Source organism: Cetorhinus maximus, chromosome 2 (genome assembly GCF_964194155.1).
Source record: "Cetorhinus maximus chromosome 2, sCetMax3.hap1.1, whole genome shotgun sequence".
NCBI classification, from domain to species: domain Eukaryota; kingdom Metazoa; phylum Chordata; class Chondrichthyes; order Lamniformes; family Cetorhinidae; genus Cetorhinus; species Cetorhinus maximus.
In genome coordinates, this window is record NC_135880.1 from 210,031,749 (window position 1) to 210,051,109 (window position 19,361).

Sequence of the window (19,361 nt, forward strand, 5' to 3'; positions counted from 1 at the left end):
ACTTTATATATTTAAAAAAAAAGATAAGGTAATGCACATATATGCAACTCCAGGTGCTATTATTTTCTATAGCATTTTAAATATATTGAGCATTGAAATCATATAATTTATTACTGACTGGGCTCTACATTCATTAATCCAAGGCTTTTTCAGATTAATTTTGAAACTCTTCACTCTAATCTCCTGCATTTGGTTATTTTTTGAAACATACAAACTATTGAGATAAATAAATTAATTTAGATCATTTTACTTAATCTACCTTTGAGCTTTATGGTAAAATACACGTATATGAAATCTGTGTGTGTATATCTATATACAATAACAATCTATTTTACAAATGATCAAATAGCTAGCCATCATATAAGGTTGGGTTGGCTCATACTTATATTCCCTCAGTTACCAATTTGTTTACTATTAATTATTGAAATGATACATTGAAAGTTATACCATATGTGTAAAAATGGTAACTTTTATGTGTTCAATGAACAATGTTATTTATAGGTCAGAATCATCTTGCTCGGTGTACAGGGCCGGCCCGCATGCCCAATCGTAAAATGATGCGCGGTGACATCGGGCGTGTATCCTAACATCACCACACGTCATTCTGATCTTCTGTTCAGCGGGCGCACACCAGAGTCGGCTGTCTGCTCCCCCAAACTCTCAAAGGCCAGTTAAGGGCATTAATTATACAATTAGCCCTATTGAGAAAGCTGCCCGTTCGAACTTAAGGTAGGCGGGCAGGCGAAGAGCCCAGGCAGCCTTCGCGTTTCCCATGAAACCCCATCCATGGACGGGATGAGGTTTCATGAAGGGTTTATTGATTGATTAAGAATTTTTATTAAAATTCATAAACATGTCCCAGCTCATATGACACTGTCACATGAGGGGACTTGTCTGAATAATTTTATTTTTTTATTTTTAACCATTTTCTGCATTGAACTTAATCTCCCTGAGGTCTCTGCCCTCTTTCACACGCATGCGCGAAAGAGCGCAGGCCCCGACTCTCCCTCCTTCTCTCCCCCCCCAACCCATAAAGGTAGCGCTGAGCGCTTCTGGGTGTGCGTCACACTGGGCGGGCCTTAATTGGCCCGCCCACCTATAATGGTGACGCGCAGCCGATTGCGGGCGGCGACCAGCCTGCCCAATGGGGAGAAAATGCTCCCCATAGGATTATATACTTTTTTAAGCAAATTAACTTGGCATTCAGAGAGTCATTTTAGAGAAGTAATTGAAAGTCGCCCGAGCGGTGTGCAAAACTTGCTAGCTGTAAAGACAGATGGCATCATCCTGGGAGTAGTATTCTAAGTTTTAGACTGTTGGGAGGTGGGTGCCCGAGAGAGAATGAGGGTAATTGGGCCACTAATTTCTTTCTGTGCTTACGAGAGAAAACAGTTCGATGTAGTATCCTCTGCACAGTGTTCTGGCCAAGGTTAGGAATGATCTATGCTAACCTTATCTATCATTCCATAACATCGCGTCTTGTTATGGCAGTACACTATGGTGCCTTATTTGAGCCGATATTAGAGTGTCATGTGTAAAGGTAATTCAAGCAATTTTCTTCTGATGATATCATAAGTCATTTAACACTTTAATATTTTGATCCACTGTATCTTAACTTATTTCTGACAATAAATTAAGACATTTAATCAGGTATTAATTTGAATTTATTCAAATTGACCTCTTCAAGCAAATACATATCAATGACTTGATCTTTGTGAATTGGTATGATGGTTACCATATTGGCAAAAAAAAAGCATCACAGAATCTTAGTGGCACAGAAGGAGGCCATTCAGTCCATCGTGTCTGCATCAGCTCTCCAAATGAGCATTATGACCTAGTGCCATGGCCCTGCCTTTTCCCTGTACCCCTGCACCTTCTTTCTATTCAAATAATCATCTAATGCCCTCTTGAATGCCCCCATTGAACCTGATCCCACCACACTTCAGGCATTCCAGAACCGAACCACTTGTGTGAAAAGAAATTTTCTCACATCACATTTGTAAATCACTTTAAATCTGTGCCCTCTCATTCTTGATCCTTTTATGAGTGAGAACAGCTTCTCCCTATCTACTCTGTCCAGCCCCCTGTCTATCAAATCTCCTCTGAGCCGCCTTCTCTCGAAGAAGAATAGCCCCAACCCCTCTAATCTATGTTTGTAACTGAAGTTTCTCATCCCTGGAACCATTCATGTAAAGCTCTTCTGCACTCTCTCCACTGTATTCACATCTTTTCTATAATGTGGTGCCCAGAGCTGTACACAAAATTCCAGCTGAGGTCTAATGAGTGCCTTATATAAATTCAGCATAACTTCCTTGTTCTTGTACTCTATGCCCAGGTTAATAAAGCCCAGGATACTATTTGCATTACAACTGCTCTCTCCACTATCTTACTACTTTCAATGATCTATGCACATATACAGCCAGGTCTTTCTGCTCCTGCAAACCCTTCAAAATTTCACCCCTTATTTTGTATTGTCTGCCCATGTTCTTCCTATCAAAATGCATCACATCACACTTTTCCACATTGAACTTCATCTGCCACCTATCTGCCCATTCCACCAACTTGCCCATGTCCTTTTGAAGTTCTACACTGTCCTCCCAGCAGTTTACAACGCTCCTAAGCTTTGTATTGTCTGTAAACTTTGAAATTGTCCCCTGCACACCAAGGTCTAGATCGTTAATATGTGTTAGGAAAAGCAATGGTCTAAATACCGACACTTAGGGACTACAAACCTTCCTCCAGCTTAAAAAATATCCATTGACCATTACTCTCTGCTTCCCATTTTTCAGCCAATTTTGTACTCACGTTGCTACTCTTTTATTTCATGAGCAGTAACTTTCTCACAAGTCTGTTGTGTGGCACTGTATCAAATGCCTTTTGAAAGCCCATGTACACCACGTCAACAGCATTACCCTTCTCCTGCCCTGCCCATCTCCCGCGCATCCGCCCTCACACCTTCCTCTCCCTCCCAGAACCATGATAGGGTCCCCCTTGTCCTCACTTATCACCCCACCAGCCTCCGCATTCAAAGGATTATCCTCCGCCATTTCCACCAACTCCAGCATGATGCCACCACCAAACACATCTTCACTTCACCCTTGGCGGCACTCCACAGGGATTGTTCCCTCCAGGACACCCTGGTCCACTCCTCCATCACCCCCTACACATCAACTCCCTCCCACGGCACCTTCAAATGCAAACGCAAAAGGTGCGACACCTGCCCCATTACTTTCCCCCTCCTCACCGTCCAAGGGCCCAAACACTCCTTTCAAGTGAAGCAGCATTTCACTTGCACTTCCCTCAATTTAGTCTACTGCATGCGCTGCTCCCAATGCGGTCTCCTCTACATTGGAGAGACCAAACGTAGACTGGGTGATCGCTTTGCGGAACACCTTGGGTCTGTCCGCAAGCATGACTCAGACCTCCCTGTCGTTTGCCACTTCAACACACCACCCTGCTCTCATGCCCACGTGTCCGTCCTTGGCCTGCTGTAATGTTCCAGTGAAGCTCAACGCAAACTGGAGGAACAGCACCTCATCTTCCGACTAGGCACTTTACAGCTTTCCGGACTGAATATTGAGTTCAACAACTTTAGATCATGAACTCTCTCCTCTATCCCCATCCCCTTTCCGATCCCCCTTTATCCAATAATTTATATATATTTTTCTTTTCCCACCTATTTCCATTATTTTTAAATGTATTTCCATCCATTGTTTTATCTCTAGGGCTATATGTCCCTTGCTCGTCCTGCTTTCCACCCTTAATGTCACCATTAGCACATTTCTTAGCTAATATCACCACCGTTAACACCTCTTCGTCCTTTTGTCAATGACATCTTTTGGCAATCTCCACCTATCACTGGCCCTCTATCCAGCTCAACATGTCCCACACCCACCCCCTTAAACCAGCTTATATTTCACCTCTTTTCTAGTTTTCCTTAGTTCTGGTGAAGAGTCATATGGACTTGAAACGTTAACTGTATTCCTCTCCGCAGATGCTGTCAGACCTGCTGAGTTTTCCAGGTATTTTTGTTTTTGAACAGCATTACCCTCATTGACCTTTTCTGTTACCTCTTCAGAAAACTCCAGCAAGTTAGTTAAACATGATTTCCCCTTTAGAAATCCATGCTGGCTCTTCCTTATCAACCCATATGTTTCCATGTGACTACTAATTCTATCCCGAATCATTTTTTTCTAGAATCCTGCCCACCACTGAAGTTAAACTGACTGGTTTGTAATTGCTGGGCTTGTCCTTACAACCTTTTTTGAACAAGAGCGTAATGTTTGCAATTCTCCAGTCCTCTGGCACCTCCCCTGAGTCTAAGGAAGACTGAAAAATGATGGCCAGTGCCCTTGCAATTTCTACTGTCACTTCCTTCAGTATCCTTCCTTCCTGCATCTCGTCCTGCCCCAGTGCCTTGTCAACTTTAAGTACCGGCAGCCTGTCAACACTTCCTCCTTATCAATTTTGAACCCTTCTAGTGACAGAGTTTCCTCATTTGTCACAATGGCCTAGGTAGCATCTACCTCCTTGATAAAGAATGATGCAAGGTATTCGTTTAGTACCTCAACCATGGCCCCTTCGTCCATGAGTAAATTCCCTTTTAGGCCCCTAATCGGCCTTACTCCTCCTTTTACCACCCTTTTACAATTATATGCTTATAGAAGACTTTAGGATTCCCCTTTATATTGGCTGCCAGTCTTTTCTCATAGTCCCTCTTTGTTCTCTAATATACTCTTTCACCTCCCCTCTGAACCTTCTGTATTCCTTTTGGTTCTCAATTGTATTTTCTACCTGACACCTGTCATAAGCGCACTTTTCTTTTTTATCTTGATTTCTATCTCCTTTTTCATCCAAAGAGCTCTGGATTTGTTTGCCCTGCCTTTCCTTTTTGATGAAATATGCCATGAATGTACTCGAACCAATTCTTTTTTTGAAGGTAGCCCACTGTTCAGCTATGGTTTTCCCCACCAATCTTTCATTCCAGTCTAACTGGCCCAGCTCTGTTCTTGCCCCATTGAAGTAGGCCCTTGTCCAGTTAATTATTCTTGCTCTGGATTGCCTATCATCCTTTTCTATCATCATCCTAAAACATACAATAAAATGATCACTGAGATGCCATACAGGCAATCATGTTTTAGTGAAGCAATATATCATGTTCAAACATGTAGTTTTGGCATCGAGTAAGTTTTGCCCAAAGCAGAAGGCAGAAAAGCTTGGACCCGCTTGTCAAAAAAAAAGGATTTTTAACTTGCTGAGCAGTAGAAGGACTTTAAGAAATTTGTCAGTATATTCAAATGTGTATTTAAATTACACGAGTTCAATTAAAATATTCAGCAAAAATGTTCAACAGACAATCCATAATGTCCCCAAAAGAGGTCTCAGTCAACCAAAACAGAATTGTGCAATACAATAATTTTATGCATCAGAGTTGCTTCTCTAGAACCGTCATTTCCTGGTAAGTGCTGAGTACTTTCCTTTTTAAAGTTTATTTTTTTTAACCACTTGGAATGCATTCCCTTCCTCCACTTTCCTCACAATGAGAAAAGAGAACAGAGAAGTGAACAGTGCTTATAAAGCGCTTAATTATAAGTTTGCCAGGCCCCCCCCCCACAGTAGACAGGTGCTGGCACTTCACTATCAGCAGCGCACAACCCATGTATGCTCAGTGATGACATTTGGCTGCTTTTTGAAGTTACTCAAACTGTCAGTGACATTGTATAGTTTAATCACATCGAACTGCCGCAGTGACATATGCACAGGTGGCAGGATAGGTCGGGTGCCCAGTTAACTTCCTTGCCACACTGAGTAGAAACCTAAACGAGCTCTAAATTACGGCCATGCCATGCTCCTTATTGTCTTCTGAAGGCCACCTTGCAGCATTGTATAGTCACCATTTGGCTATGCTTGATGTGATGTGTTATTCAGAGTTTGATCCTGTAGAGGCTCCTTCCAGTAAGTGTTCCTTGCAGCAGTCAACAACCATTCCTTAACAGATTCTGTGAACTGGAGAAAAGGTGTACCAAATTTTGGGACAAAAGGAATGTAGAATTCTACTGCGCTCCTTAAGTGCCATCCTTTTACTTCATTTACACACATGGTGAAAAAATATACACATAACTGTCATTTAGTGAAGGAATATATACTTCACCAGTGTATTTATTTTACTAAATAATGTGGTGAGGAATATAATAGTTTTCCTCATTCATTCAACCTCTGCGTGGAAATATAAATTTCATAGCACATGGAAAAAAGTCAGCAGTGTGTTTTTTTCATGTGATGACAAGAATTACTATCACTTTTGAAGCGAAGTTTCTTTCCAAAAATTATTGGAAGATCTATAATAAGCTTGAATTTTATATATGTAAATTGAGCTCAGAGGACCATTTTTATATACCTGTCTGATTTCGTATTTTCAATTGACTAAGTGATTTATGTAGTTAATTTTATATGCAAATTTGTCTTCTGCTCAATGTCAGTCCATTATTGGCAATTCATATACAGATTATACATTGACAACACATTTCCTACTTACCCTTCTCTGTGTAGCTCTTGCATTTTCTGCAGTTTCCTGTCAATGTGTAGTGCAATGTGTTTTTCTGCGAGTCATGTGTTCATTTATTAATTCATGTGGAGGTTGACCTGAATTTTGCACAGCAAAGTATTTCCTTTTATTTATTAATTTGTGGGATGTGGTATTGCCCATTCCCAGTTGCCCTTGAGAAGGTGGCAGTGAGCTGCTGCCGTGAACCGCTGCAGTCCATATGGTGCAGGTACGGCCACAGTGTGTTAGGGAGGGAGTTCCAGGATTTTGACCCAGTGACAGTGAAGGAAAAGTGATATGTTTCCAAGTTAGGATAGTGAATGGCTTTGAGGGGAGCTTCCAGGTGGTGGTGTTCCCATGTGTCTACTGCCCTTGACCTTCTAGATGGCAGCGGTCATGTTGGAAGGTGCTGTCTAACGAGCCTTGGTGAGTTCCTGCAGTGCATCTTACAGATGGTACACACTGCTGTCACTGTGTGTGGGTGGTGGCGGAAGTGAATGCTTGTGGATGGGGTACCAATCAAGCAGGCTGCTTTGTCCTGGATGGTATCAATCTTCTTGAAGGTTTTTGGAGCTGTACTCATCCAGGCATGTGGAGAGTATTCCATCACACTCCTGACTTGTGCTTTGTACATGGTGGACAGGCTTTGGGGTGAGCTACTTGCTGCAGAATTCCTAGCCTCTGACCTGCTCCTGTAGCCACAGTATTTATATGGCTAGTCCAGTTCAGCTCCTGGTCAATGGTAACCCCCAGGATGTTGATAGTAGGGGATTCAGTGATGGTCATGCCATTGATTGTCAAGGGCCGATGGTTAGATTCTCTCTTGTTGGAGATGGTCATTGCCTGGCACTTGTGTGTCGTGAATGTTACTTCCCATTTGTCAGCCCAAGACTGGATATTGTCTACACCTTGCTGCATTTGGACATGGAATGCTTCAGTACCTAAGGAGGAGTGAATGGTGCTGAACATTGTACAATCATCAGTGAACATCCCCACTTCTGACCTTATGATGGAAGGAAGGTCATTGATGAAGCAGCTGAAATGGTTGGGCATAGGTCAAAAATGCAGCAGCCACACAATTTTCCTAACTCCCCCTTCAGAACATTGGAGAACATTGAACAGCAAAAATGTAAATAGGTTTATTGTACATATTGGAAGATGTGGCACTATTAAGAAATGTATTTAGTGTTTAATATTGTATTGCATCTTTATGATTTAAACTAGGAAATATGTCCATATGTTAAAAAGGAAAAGGCAGGAAATAGGTTGAAATAAATGTCAATTCATAGAGCTGCTGAGATAAGAATTTGCACTCAAGGAATAGATGAGCATTCTAATTTAATTGAATTTACTGCCTAATATTTGGCTGAAATGGCAACTGACAATTGTTAAATTCAGCTGCTTACAGTAACTAAAACTGCTACGATAACCATGTAAATGGTAACCTTGTAAACTGAGGTTTCAAATGACCCCAAATAATTGGATTGAACAAACCGGTTTTATAGGATGATGTGGTGATAAAAAATAATTAGTTTTTTTATTGATCATTAATCAGTTAGTTTGGAGGAAATGTAAGATAACCAGTTTCTTTCATTAGTGGCATTGGCATTATTATTGGTGACATTATTTATGCTGTCCAATGAGCCACTTTATATCTGTTTGAAAATATTTGTTCAATATCAGAGGTGGTCTTTTAGTGCAGTGTGTTACATATTTTCCTCCTCCCTCCTCCAAATATTGCCTCACCTATTTCAACTGTGATCACTATTGGCTTATACATGGACATGAAGATAGTTAATTCAGTACAGAAAGGACTACAGTTAAATGGTCGACAGGGTTTGATAATATCATCTGAAAGCGGACATTACTTTGTAGAGACACAAGATAGATTTCACTGTCCCTGTTGACGTAGGTTAGAAATCTATGCTGGAAACACTGATGGAAAAGGCAAATTGACATTGAAAGAGTATCATTTGAAATATTCATTGGCATTGAATAGGAGTGGTGTCTCTTCAATAATTCATTAAAGGGAATGAAAAGTGTCTCAGAGTTTTAAAAAAAAAAGCCCTCTTAAGAAGAGCAAAGGTGACGGAGAAAATTGATTAAAACCATTCATTTGAAAGTCTAAGATTTTGAGTTCAGTTTGTTGTACTGGCAACTCTGATTCCAAAAATGTTTAATCAATTATATTCAAGTTTACAGCAACACAACATTGGTAGCAATTTCATTCTTAATTTTGTTGTCGGTATTCATTTAATTACAGACAGTTAACTAACTGTAGGGTGTCTGAAAATCAGAGGAGTCACACCAGAAAGAAGCTGTTAAGAAAAAAAAATCCCTTGAAAAGTCCGTTTCTTGGCAACCTTCTGATTGCATTTTCTCCCTTTGGGTGGGGGGTGGTGGTGGCTAAGGTAGAGGTGTGGCGGGGTGCAGGGAGGTGAGAGAGATCTGAAACCTCAGAACCAGTTACATAGACCGCTGCAGCACTGTGTACCATTTACAAGATGCACTGCAGGAGCTCACCAAGGCTTCTTAGGCAGCACCTTCTAAACTCACAACCACCACCATCTAGAAGGACAGGGGCTGCACATGCATTGGAACACCGTTGCCTGGAAGCTCCTCTCAAAGCCACTCGCCATCCCGAATTGGAAATATATCCCTGTTCCTTCACTGTCACTGGGTCAAATTTTTGGAGCTCCCTTCCTAACGCCCTGTGGGCATACCTACACCACAGGGACTGCAACAGTTCAAGAAGGCAGTTCACCACCACTTTTCAAGGGCAATTAGGGTTAGGCAATGGATGCATGCCTAGCCAGCGATGCCCCATGCTGTGTTGAGGAAGGCATGTGCTCTAGATGTGCCACTGGTGACTTGGACAACTATCGTTGGCATGTGAATTAGCAGACCGTTTGAACTTTGGTGTGGTTAGCGGCTGAAGTTCCAGGAAGCTGCATGCCTCATGGATCTTTTTTTTTGCCCCTGGTTAAATTTAAATTGATGGCTCGAGCAGATAGATTTTTGTTGCTCGGAGTATTATTGAAAGAAATTGAGAAATTGTACCTGTCCAGACTTTGCTCATTCTTTGAAAGGCACTACTGAGCTCACAAAACATTAAAATCCACAATCAGTAGTATTTTTCTTATATTATAAACATAGTTCTCATCAGACTAGAACAAAATGATATAGTCAATGGATGTTGGAGAGCTGTTTTCTGAAGGCTGGCAATTTTTGATACTGACATGGGAAAATAAGGGACTTGACATGTCTATATGCTGGAAATACTCGGCAAGTCAGGCAGTACTGGCGGAGGGAAACAGTTAACGTTTTTAGGTTGATGACCCTTCTTCAGAACTGAGGAAGGATAGACATGAAATAAGTTTTGAGCAAGTGAAAGCGAGGAGGAGGAAGGAAGAACAAACCAGAAGGTCAGTGATAGGGTGGAAGGCAGGAGAAATTAAATGACAAAATGTTGCATTGTACAAAAACCAAAGAGAGTGGTAATGGGTGAAGTAAAGGAACAAAAGATGTGCCAGGTGAGATGTGAGTAGCTGGATAGCAGCCATCCTAATTCAAAGTGAAGAAATAATAAAGGAGGAAAAAAGTGAACCAACAACAAAAAGAAACAGAAAATGGTAACAAACTAAAATTGTTGAATTCATGTGAGTCCAGAAGGTTGTGGAGTGCCAAATGAGATGCTGTTCCTTGAGCTTTCCATCCATAAACAATTCAATAGAATGGCCTTACTATGAATACTTGACTGAACTCCAGGACACACTAATGAATTAACTCAGCAGGTGTTTTCACAGACTGAAGTGGAGTATTTGATTGATTTCCACACATTTATGAGGTTGTAATAAGTTATTCTTTACTTGAACTGTTATTTTTAATGGGTGTTTAAATAGATAAGATGAGGCATGAAGTGAGGTAAAGCTTCTATTATTGATATTATAATGGCTCTGTCGGATTGATGCTTTTATAGGGTTGTAAGAGCAGCATTTCTTTTTGAAGGAGATTTTTGATTGGGTGTTTAGGTGCATTTCAAGACTTGTCATTGTTATATGGCTCATTGATTCTATGGTGCAAGCCGGTTAGGGAGGCCATGGAGAGAGCCTAAGTAAGACTTTTTAAACATACTTTTCAAAGGATTCACATATCTAGACTATGGTTCATGTCTCCTTTGAGGGGCTGTGAACCATGGGCAGGATTTTTAGGTCAGCATGCGGGCACCAATGGCTGGGGAATGGATCGACTCCCCCGATCAGCCCCCAACTGTGATATCATGCTGGCTGGCCAGTTAACAGCTGGAATGCTCAGCACTTCCGGGGTGGGGGTGGGAGGAGGACGAGCGCTGAAGTCAGTGTGGGTGAGTGCTCACAGCTCGCCGAAGGCAGAGAGCTGCCTCAGGGAGCTGAAGACTTGAAAAGCTTTAAAGACTCTAAAGTCAGAACAAAACTGTCCAAGCATCACTGTCACCTGAACATAGACCATTTTTTAAAAAAACTTTAATAATGGAAACCTCATCCTGCCCTTGGATGAGATTCCCTGAAAAATTAAAAGGCAGCCTGGCCAATTCACCCTCCCACCAACCGTAAAGTTGGACAGGCAACGAAAAAATCTCAGTTAATTGCGCCGTTAGTGAGTTTAGTTGCCCCTTTAATTGTCGCTTCCGAGTTTAGTGCATGCCCACCGACCGAAATATCATGCAAGTGTGCGGTGACGTTGGGTCACTCGCCCAATGTCATCAAACGCTATTTTATGCTCGAGCAGGTCGGGCGCGCATCCACACACCGAGCTAAAATTCTGCCTCATGTGTCCTCAAGAAGCTGGCCCACTGCCACAAAAATTGCAATGGAACCAACTAGGTTGGGTTTACAAGATGTGGGATTGCTACCCGCACCCTTAGCTCACATTGGTGAAAATTACTGGTGCCGGGAATGAGGGTGGGAATCCCGGAATCAGATTCGGCCCATTATTTTTAAAGGCATCCCGAGTTGACCTGACTCCTGAGAATCGGCCTGTTATCACCAAGGAAAGCAGATTCTGGCTACAGTTGAATATTTAGGATGTTTTGGAGTAACAGTAGAAAATGTGCTTCCAGCTGGCCTAGGGTATGATAGTTTTGAACCAATTTGCTTGTGACTGATGGGGTCACCCATGCCTCCCACACATTCTGTCTGTGGGTATGAAATGGACTGCAACATTCAGTTTTCTGATTATGGGTAATTCCAGTGGAGGAGGTGATTATGCCAGTATTAATCAGAGCACTGTAGGCCCCTGTTCAACATGTTACTGATTAACTATTCTGAAAAGCAGACTGGTTCGTTCATTTCCCCAGAAATCATGGGGGAGGATTTCTCCCCCTCAGCGGCCAGGCCCAGGAGTGGTTGCACAACCTTCCGCAGCCTGCTATCCGGCCCTGACCGCAATTTCACGTTGGCTGGCCAATTAATGGCCAGTCAGGGTGAATCGCACACTGAAACACTCAACGCTGCCTGGGTGCGAGGGGTGAGGAGGACGAGCGCCGATGCCAGCGCATGCGCAAGAGGTGCGCTCAGTGAAATCTCCCTGAAGGCACAGAGTTGCCTCAGGGAGCTGAAGATTTCTAACATTAAAAGTAAAGATTTTAAAATTAAGGTAAACCTCTCCCTGCCCATGTGAAAGAGCCACATGAGGGTGCATGTTAAAAATGAGATTTAAAATTTTTTATTTTATTTTTAATGAACATCAGAAACCTCATCCCGCCTGTGGGTGAGATTTCCTCAAAAATCCAAAGGCTGCTTGGCTTTGTCACCCACCCGCCAACTGTAAGGTTGGACGGGCAGGGAAAAATTTACCTTAACGAATTTATTAATGGGCTTAACAGCCCTCTTAATTGTCAGCGGGCGTGCTGCCGACTTCCGCGCACGCCCGCCAACAGAAATATTGTGCGCGATGACATTGGGACGTTTGCCCGACATCGCACACTATTTCACGCTCTTGCATGTTGGGCACGGGGCCACATGTCGAACTGAAAAGCCAACCCTTGAATTTTATGCACTTGCTGGTTTTCCCGTTGGTTTGTTCAGGCGCAGTTGGATTAAATATAGAAATTACGTGTCATCAGTGCATCCACTTGCATGGATCAAGCATAAGAGCTCAAAATTTTCTCAGCTTTCAGGTCATTTCCAATTCTCCATCCAGGTGAAAAACGACTGTTTTAATGGTCTCATTGTGTACAACTCAATGTTATTCATTGCGTGATCAAAGCAGTCCCTTCTTATTCTAATCTATGTTGATTTGGATTTGAGGATCTTATCTGAGTTGCTAGAAGCTGGTCTCACTGTCCAGATTAACTGTTGTCCAAAGACTGTGTGGATGGAATTTTTTGCCCCTTTGGTGTCGGGCATCATGGTGGGCTTGCGGGGACAATATGGCGAGAAGGCCAAAAATCAATTTTACGCTGTCGTGAAAGCAGTTTGCGATTGTCTGCTCTGCCCATCAATGACGAGCTGTGGTTCCGCCACCAGACATCAGAAACGTCATTTTAATACCTTTGCGTCTAATTATCAGCTCTGCTCGCCAGAATCATCCTCTCCCCACCAAACCCGCACCCCCCACCCCATGCTGGACCATCCTGGGTCATGCCAACATGTTTCACAACTGTACATAAGCAACGTGCACCTGGCGAGCTGCACTTCGCTCGGAACTTCAAGGCTTGTTTGCCTACCTTTCTTCGGGCAGCACTCACGGTCATTAGCGCCAAGCTTCACATATAGCACCACATCACTTTTAGGGGGGGCTCATGGGTAGGTCTCTACCTACCAGACCAACCGTAAGGCGGGGTTGGCTTTTTGATGGCTGTGGAGTTAGGGCTTGCTTGGGGAAGGGAGAGAAATGGCCTCAACTAAAGGAAGAGGCTGCAGGGCAAGAGATGTACTGGGGATGGGGAGCATCCCAGGGTGTATGGGAGCACATGTTGATCTATGCAAGTGGCCTCAAGATGGTGAGGACTGAGGCAGTCTCCAGAGCAGATGAGGCCAGATAATATTATGAGGGTTTGTGTGAGAGAGTGAGTGGTGATGTCCCTTGAGCTGGCAGTGAGTGAGATGGCCTTGAGAGTTTAGAGTGATGAGATGGTTGGCCTTACCCTGGCAGCATGGATAAAATCATTCACCTGTTTTCTGCACTGCATGGCTGACCACCTCTGTGCAGCATTGGCACTGCCACTCTGCCACCTCCGCCCAAGCCAGAGTGGTGAGACTGATGGGTCTCCTGCAGCCTGAGCGAGGGTAGAGATCATTGTGCCGGGCCTCCACGGTGTCCCGAAGGAGTCCCAGGGACGCGTCACTAAATCAGCGGGGGGCTGCACTCTTCTTGGCTTTTGGGACTGTGTCTTCACCGGTGCCCTCCTGGGCTGCAAGCATTGAGAAGTGCCCGTGCGGCTGCAGTTTAAATATGGCGCCCTGCGTGAGGAAGCGGTGAGGTAATGGCGTGGCCGGCAAATCTGAGACCGCCTGCCATCGAAATGGAGTGTTTCCTCTGGCTACATGATTAATGAGGCGGAAATGGGACGATATGGTGCGAAAACTCGCCATTATGTCTGCCAGGTAAAACCACTCTTTTCCAGCCTGCTACCACACTTGGTGCAAATCTGGGATGATTCCGCCCTGTAGGTCTGCAAATCACTGGATGTGAATTCAGATCACAGCTGTTATATTCAAGTGAAAAAGTTTGCTGGCACTAATCTGCAATGTTGCTGTCCTGAAACCAGACATCATCTCAAGTGCAACCTTGAAATGCTGGGGGGGTCAGCTGTTGAGTTCAAATCCCACCATTTGGCAGCTGTGTAATTTAAATTCCATTAATTAATTAAATTTGGAATGAAAGCTAGTGTCATTAATAGTGACCATGTAACTGCAGATCGTTATATAAACCCATCTGGTTCTTTAATGACCTGTAAGAGAAGCAAATCTACTCTCCTTTCCTGGCCTGACCAATATGTGACTCCAGATCCTAAACGGTATGGTTGACTCTTAACTTCCTACTGAAATTGCCCACTCAGTTGTGAAGCAGGCAGCTCATTGTGCAATAAACTCTAGCATTGCCTAAATCCCATAATGAGGATTTTTAAAAAAAATTCTGCCCAAGACTCCATCACAGTCAGTTGATCCCTGGCATTTCAAGAATGAACCTGAAACCAGTTTCTGGACAGCAGCATTGTGGGTCAGTGATAGCGCACCTTTTCATGTGAATACAATGGCTGTGTTCTGAATCCGTACTCCGTGATCTGTAGTCCTTGGGCCCCCATTAAACTGTTCCTAACAGTGAAAGCCAACTTCCAGTAGCATCAGATAAGATTCTCCAAATTCAGTTCATCGTGAACGATTATAGGAAGGGGATTACTTTGAGTAATGTTGCTTAGCACTTTGAGTAATGTTGCTTAGCGCACTGAGTAATCATTGTCTACAACCACTACAGAATTTGGTCTTGTTACAAACAGTGAGTAAGCGACACAACTTGGGGATGTATTAGCATCCTCTGGGTTTTTAAAATGGGAGAATTCCAACACATCCTGAAATCTGTCTTGGCTGTATTGTGCACTGTATTCTTCTGAGCTGATTTCTTATCATTAAAGCAATTGGACATCACTCTCAAACTGCTGCTATATTTTACAGTATGTTCATCCATCACATGATCTTATCCAAAAGCTATTAATTGAAAACTTGAATTGATGGCATTAATTACACTGCCAAAGATTTGGCTATGCTTAGGCATCAATTCGTCTACCAAAACATAAAAGGATGACTTTATCCTGGCAAAGTATTAACCACTTTGTTGCGTGGGCTGTTTCATTATGTTTTAAAGGCTTTATACAAATAAAAGTTGTTATAAAAATTGTTCCTGGCTTTGTACAATCTAAATCTATACTCAGTGATTTGTAGAGCTGTAGTCCTTAATCTGGTTTCATTAGTGGAGGCAGTATCAGGTAAGATCCCAAAATTCAATTTATCACAGATAAGCATAGACAGGCATGTAATTGTGATTACGCCCAGCAAATGATAGTTGAGTGTTGTGGTAAAAATAAAGCATTTTTTGTCATTGATGGATAGTCATTGAATTTTCTTTCTTGTTGACCACAGTATTCTTAGGGTTAAAATTGTCTACTGCATATCCCAGATTGGCTAATATACATACCTACAAGACAGAGATAATGCATCGTGTAGGAAGGCCTTGACATGTATGTGTACACTGATTGCTACCCTTGTCCATGTACTCATTTCACAGGTTATTTGAAATGTTTGGAACTGACCAATGCTTCAACTCAATCCATTCAATTAAAAGCATCCTACAGACTATTTGGTAGCCTTATTTGTGTGGACAAATGCTGTTATGAATCATGTGAACGTCTCACTATCTGAATGTCATTATAAGAAATAGTGTGTCATGTTCTTTGTTCGAATATCTTCAAAGACATTTGGAGTTATAAGTAAACACAAACATAACAGCCAGACTGAAGCCAGCAGTGATAATGGGCATGTCAGCAGGTCAATGTAACATACAGGTACATAAATAAAGGAACAGCATTTCAAAGGTTGGTTTCATGTTGGGAGTTAGTACAAGGAAAACAGATTTATACTTTTGACTCTGAGAAGAATCATGAAATCTATTTATTGTAGATCTCCTTGTAAACTACTCATTTACCTGTTCAATTGTCAAAACGTTTAGTGGTTTAGATGTTGAGTTGCATCCTGCTAATGTCTTCTTGCTCGGGTATGCAATATTAAACTTCAGGTCACTGACCAGGGCTAACTGTTCAAGGGTTGGGGCTCACTATATTTACTGAGATATCTAAAACTCTTTGGCTAAGTATCACTGATCAATCCCATAAGCAGGCTTGATGTGTAACATAAGGTTCTGGCACATATAGGGTTAATGTGGGACTGAGTACAATTCCCACACATTAATATAAGAGAGCACATGACCCACACCCAGGGTCAGTCAAGTGTTCGATGAGAGCCATGTGTACCAGTAAGCATGGAAACGGCTCCTAGCTTGTACCCTTCACTGCATATTTGTAAACATTTGTAAGAGTCAATTAAAACTTACAGCAAACCTACATACGACTACAAAGAATTCTTCAGACCTACCAAACAGTAACCAACACCCTACAATACTAAGGCAGCTTGTGGAAAAACCCAAAACCTTGCAGAAAATGAAAGGAAATGCTGGAAAACTGAGAAGAAATTTAGTGAAGCATTCTGACCTGAAAAGCAGTTCCAGGCATAGAGGAAAAATCACCAGCAGCAAAAAAAGCTCTGAAGAAAGGGATGGAAGCTGAAGGCAGAAATTTAAAATTCCTTACTGCAGTAGAAGATTCCATTGAATCTTCTTTGGAAGTCCAGCTTCAAATGCCAGAGCACAGAGTCAGCAGACCTAGCAGGGGTGAGCTGAATCTTTTAAAATTCCAGGCTACAGCATGGTCTGAGAAATCATAAAAAATTTCAGAGCCTGAAGTGCAGTTTGAAAAAAGCCGTTGCAAAAACATTGGTGCCTTAACAAGTCAGAGATAATGCTTTCTCTGCAAAGGTTTATAAATAATTAATTGAATACTCTGGGAGAATCGTGACTTTTTAAACCCAGTTAAAGGTGAGCAAAAGCCAGGATTTTACTAATTCGCAACTTTAAACATAAATGCTGTGCAAGAGAACTCTGTAAGCAGCTGTTCCAGGCATTCATTGTTGAAATTTTTTTCAAGCTGAGCATGATCATCATTGTAGTGGAGCCTGCAAAAACCACCAAGCGTGGGAAGTGAGCCTGCAAAAACCACCAAGCGTGGGAAGTCCCTTTGTCTCCAAGTGAACGGCAACACCATCTTGAAATTCAGAAAGCGCTTAAAGCAGAACCTACACTGTTAAATTTTTAACCGTGGATCAGAATTTCAGTCACCCAGAACAATTTGGACTTATCCAAGGGCCAAACTTAACAGAAAATTTGGCATCCTTGAGAAGAGAATTTCTGAATTGCCAGAGTACATGAGGTTTAAATAGAATGTCATAAAAATGTTCACGTTAGTTTGTTTTTATATTCATTTGGTGAATTTACGGATGAAGTAATCCTCATGCAAGGCATTGATGAATTCACAACCAGCTTTGATGAAATATTAAAAAGACTTGATGAATATTTTAATCTGAGTTGTGGAGCGTAGAGTTTAAAAACAGGGAAAAAAAGATATTATCTGAACAAACCACATGAGGACGCCAGAGAGGCAAAGGACTTTCCAAAAATCCTAAAAGTATATATTTTTGGGAAGCCCAACACATTATCTGAACTGCAACTGGAATGTCACTTAGGAAGTAGAACACTTGAATGAGGACTAATGCTTAAATGACGAGTTTGTAGAAGCAAATTCAACAAAGATAAATCTTTAATTAAAATTTGATGAACTCCAAGCATCAGAAGTCCCTAAGATGCATCATGCAAAATGCCTGGAACAAGAGAGAGAATTGCTGATGCATCAGCACAGTTGCTTGAAAGCAGAGTGTTCTGCACATAACTCTGAAACAAAGACAGCTAAACTTAGCAGATTAGTTTCTGAACTGAAAGAAAAGACTCAAGCTTGAAAAACAACTTGGAAAAAGAAAGTATTCAGAAATTTTGGAAACAAGTGGGAATGAAGATTCCATTGTTGAAACGCGAACATTCATATACGTGTGATGACACACACGATGATGGAAGAAGCAAAAAAAGTGACAAGGAGATGAGCACAATGGTCATTCACCTCGCAAGAAACATGTTAGAGTAGCAGCCACTGATCAGCGCAACAACTGAACCGACCAAGTGCAGTTCATCGTGAAGGAATGGAAGAAAAGGATGAAAACTTGCCCAGATGCCTGAACAACCTGCATACAGCAATGACAGAGCCTACCCCTCCTCTGACGGTAGTGCGAATAAGATATGGAAGGATTATAAGGCCTCTTCGTGTCTGAACCTTTGAATTCAAGGGGCAGGATTTTCCCAGTGGGGGGGCGGGGCCCGCTTGCCGACGCGTAAAATTACTTGCGGTGACTTCGGGCAGAACTCCCGACGTCACCCTGCCCCATTTAAATTTTCAGGTAGGTGGGGGCGCAGCAAAATCAACTGTGTGTCCGCCGACCTGTCAATGGCCAGTTGAGGCCATTGATAGTCATTGAAGTAATTAATGGACCTGCCCATCCAACCTTAAGGTTGGCGGGCAGGCCAGGAGCCCTGGCGGGCTTCAGAAAAAGCATGAAACCTCATCCATGGGCAGGATGAGGTTTCATGAAGATTTTTAAAATTTTAATTAAAGTTTTTTAAAAAGGTTATGGACATATCCTAGCTCATGTGACAGTGTCATGAGGGGACATGTCAGGGATTTTTTCCCCTATTTTTAATATTTTTTTATTGTAGAGCCGATCTCCCTGAGGCAGCACTTAGCCTCAGGGAGATGAGTGCGCTTTTTTGTGCGCATGAGCGAAAGAGCGTGCACTCAGGTTTCGGGATTCCGCCCCCACCCGCATAGGGCGTCATGGGGCACCAATAGGAGGTGTGCCTGTGCACGCCCGCACTTCAACTTCCTTCCCCCTGCCTCCCCCAACCCCCCAAGACGGGGGGAAAGTCCTGCTCAAGGACTTGAGTGGGGGGGGGAGGGTGGAGGAGATGAGGTAGCGATGATGTGGTAGTGACAATTTACATGTATGACAGTAATAACAATGTAAGATATAAGGTAAACTATAACCACTTAAAATACATTGGATAAAGACCTGGGGGGAGGTCTAGTATAAGGGTCTGACACATATAGGGTTAATATCGGGCTAAG

At 42.5% G+C, this 19,361-nt stretch overlaps 1 protein-coding gene across 13 annotated transcripts in view; it reads left to right on the forward strand.

The window, feature by feature from the left end:
• LOC144669582 (neural cell adhesion molecule 1-like) overlaps positions 1-19,361 on the forward strand; it is a 485,847-nt gene that overhangs the window by 314,579 nt on the left and 151,907 nt on the right. The gene's annotated exons all lie outside the window — the stretch shown is intronic.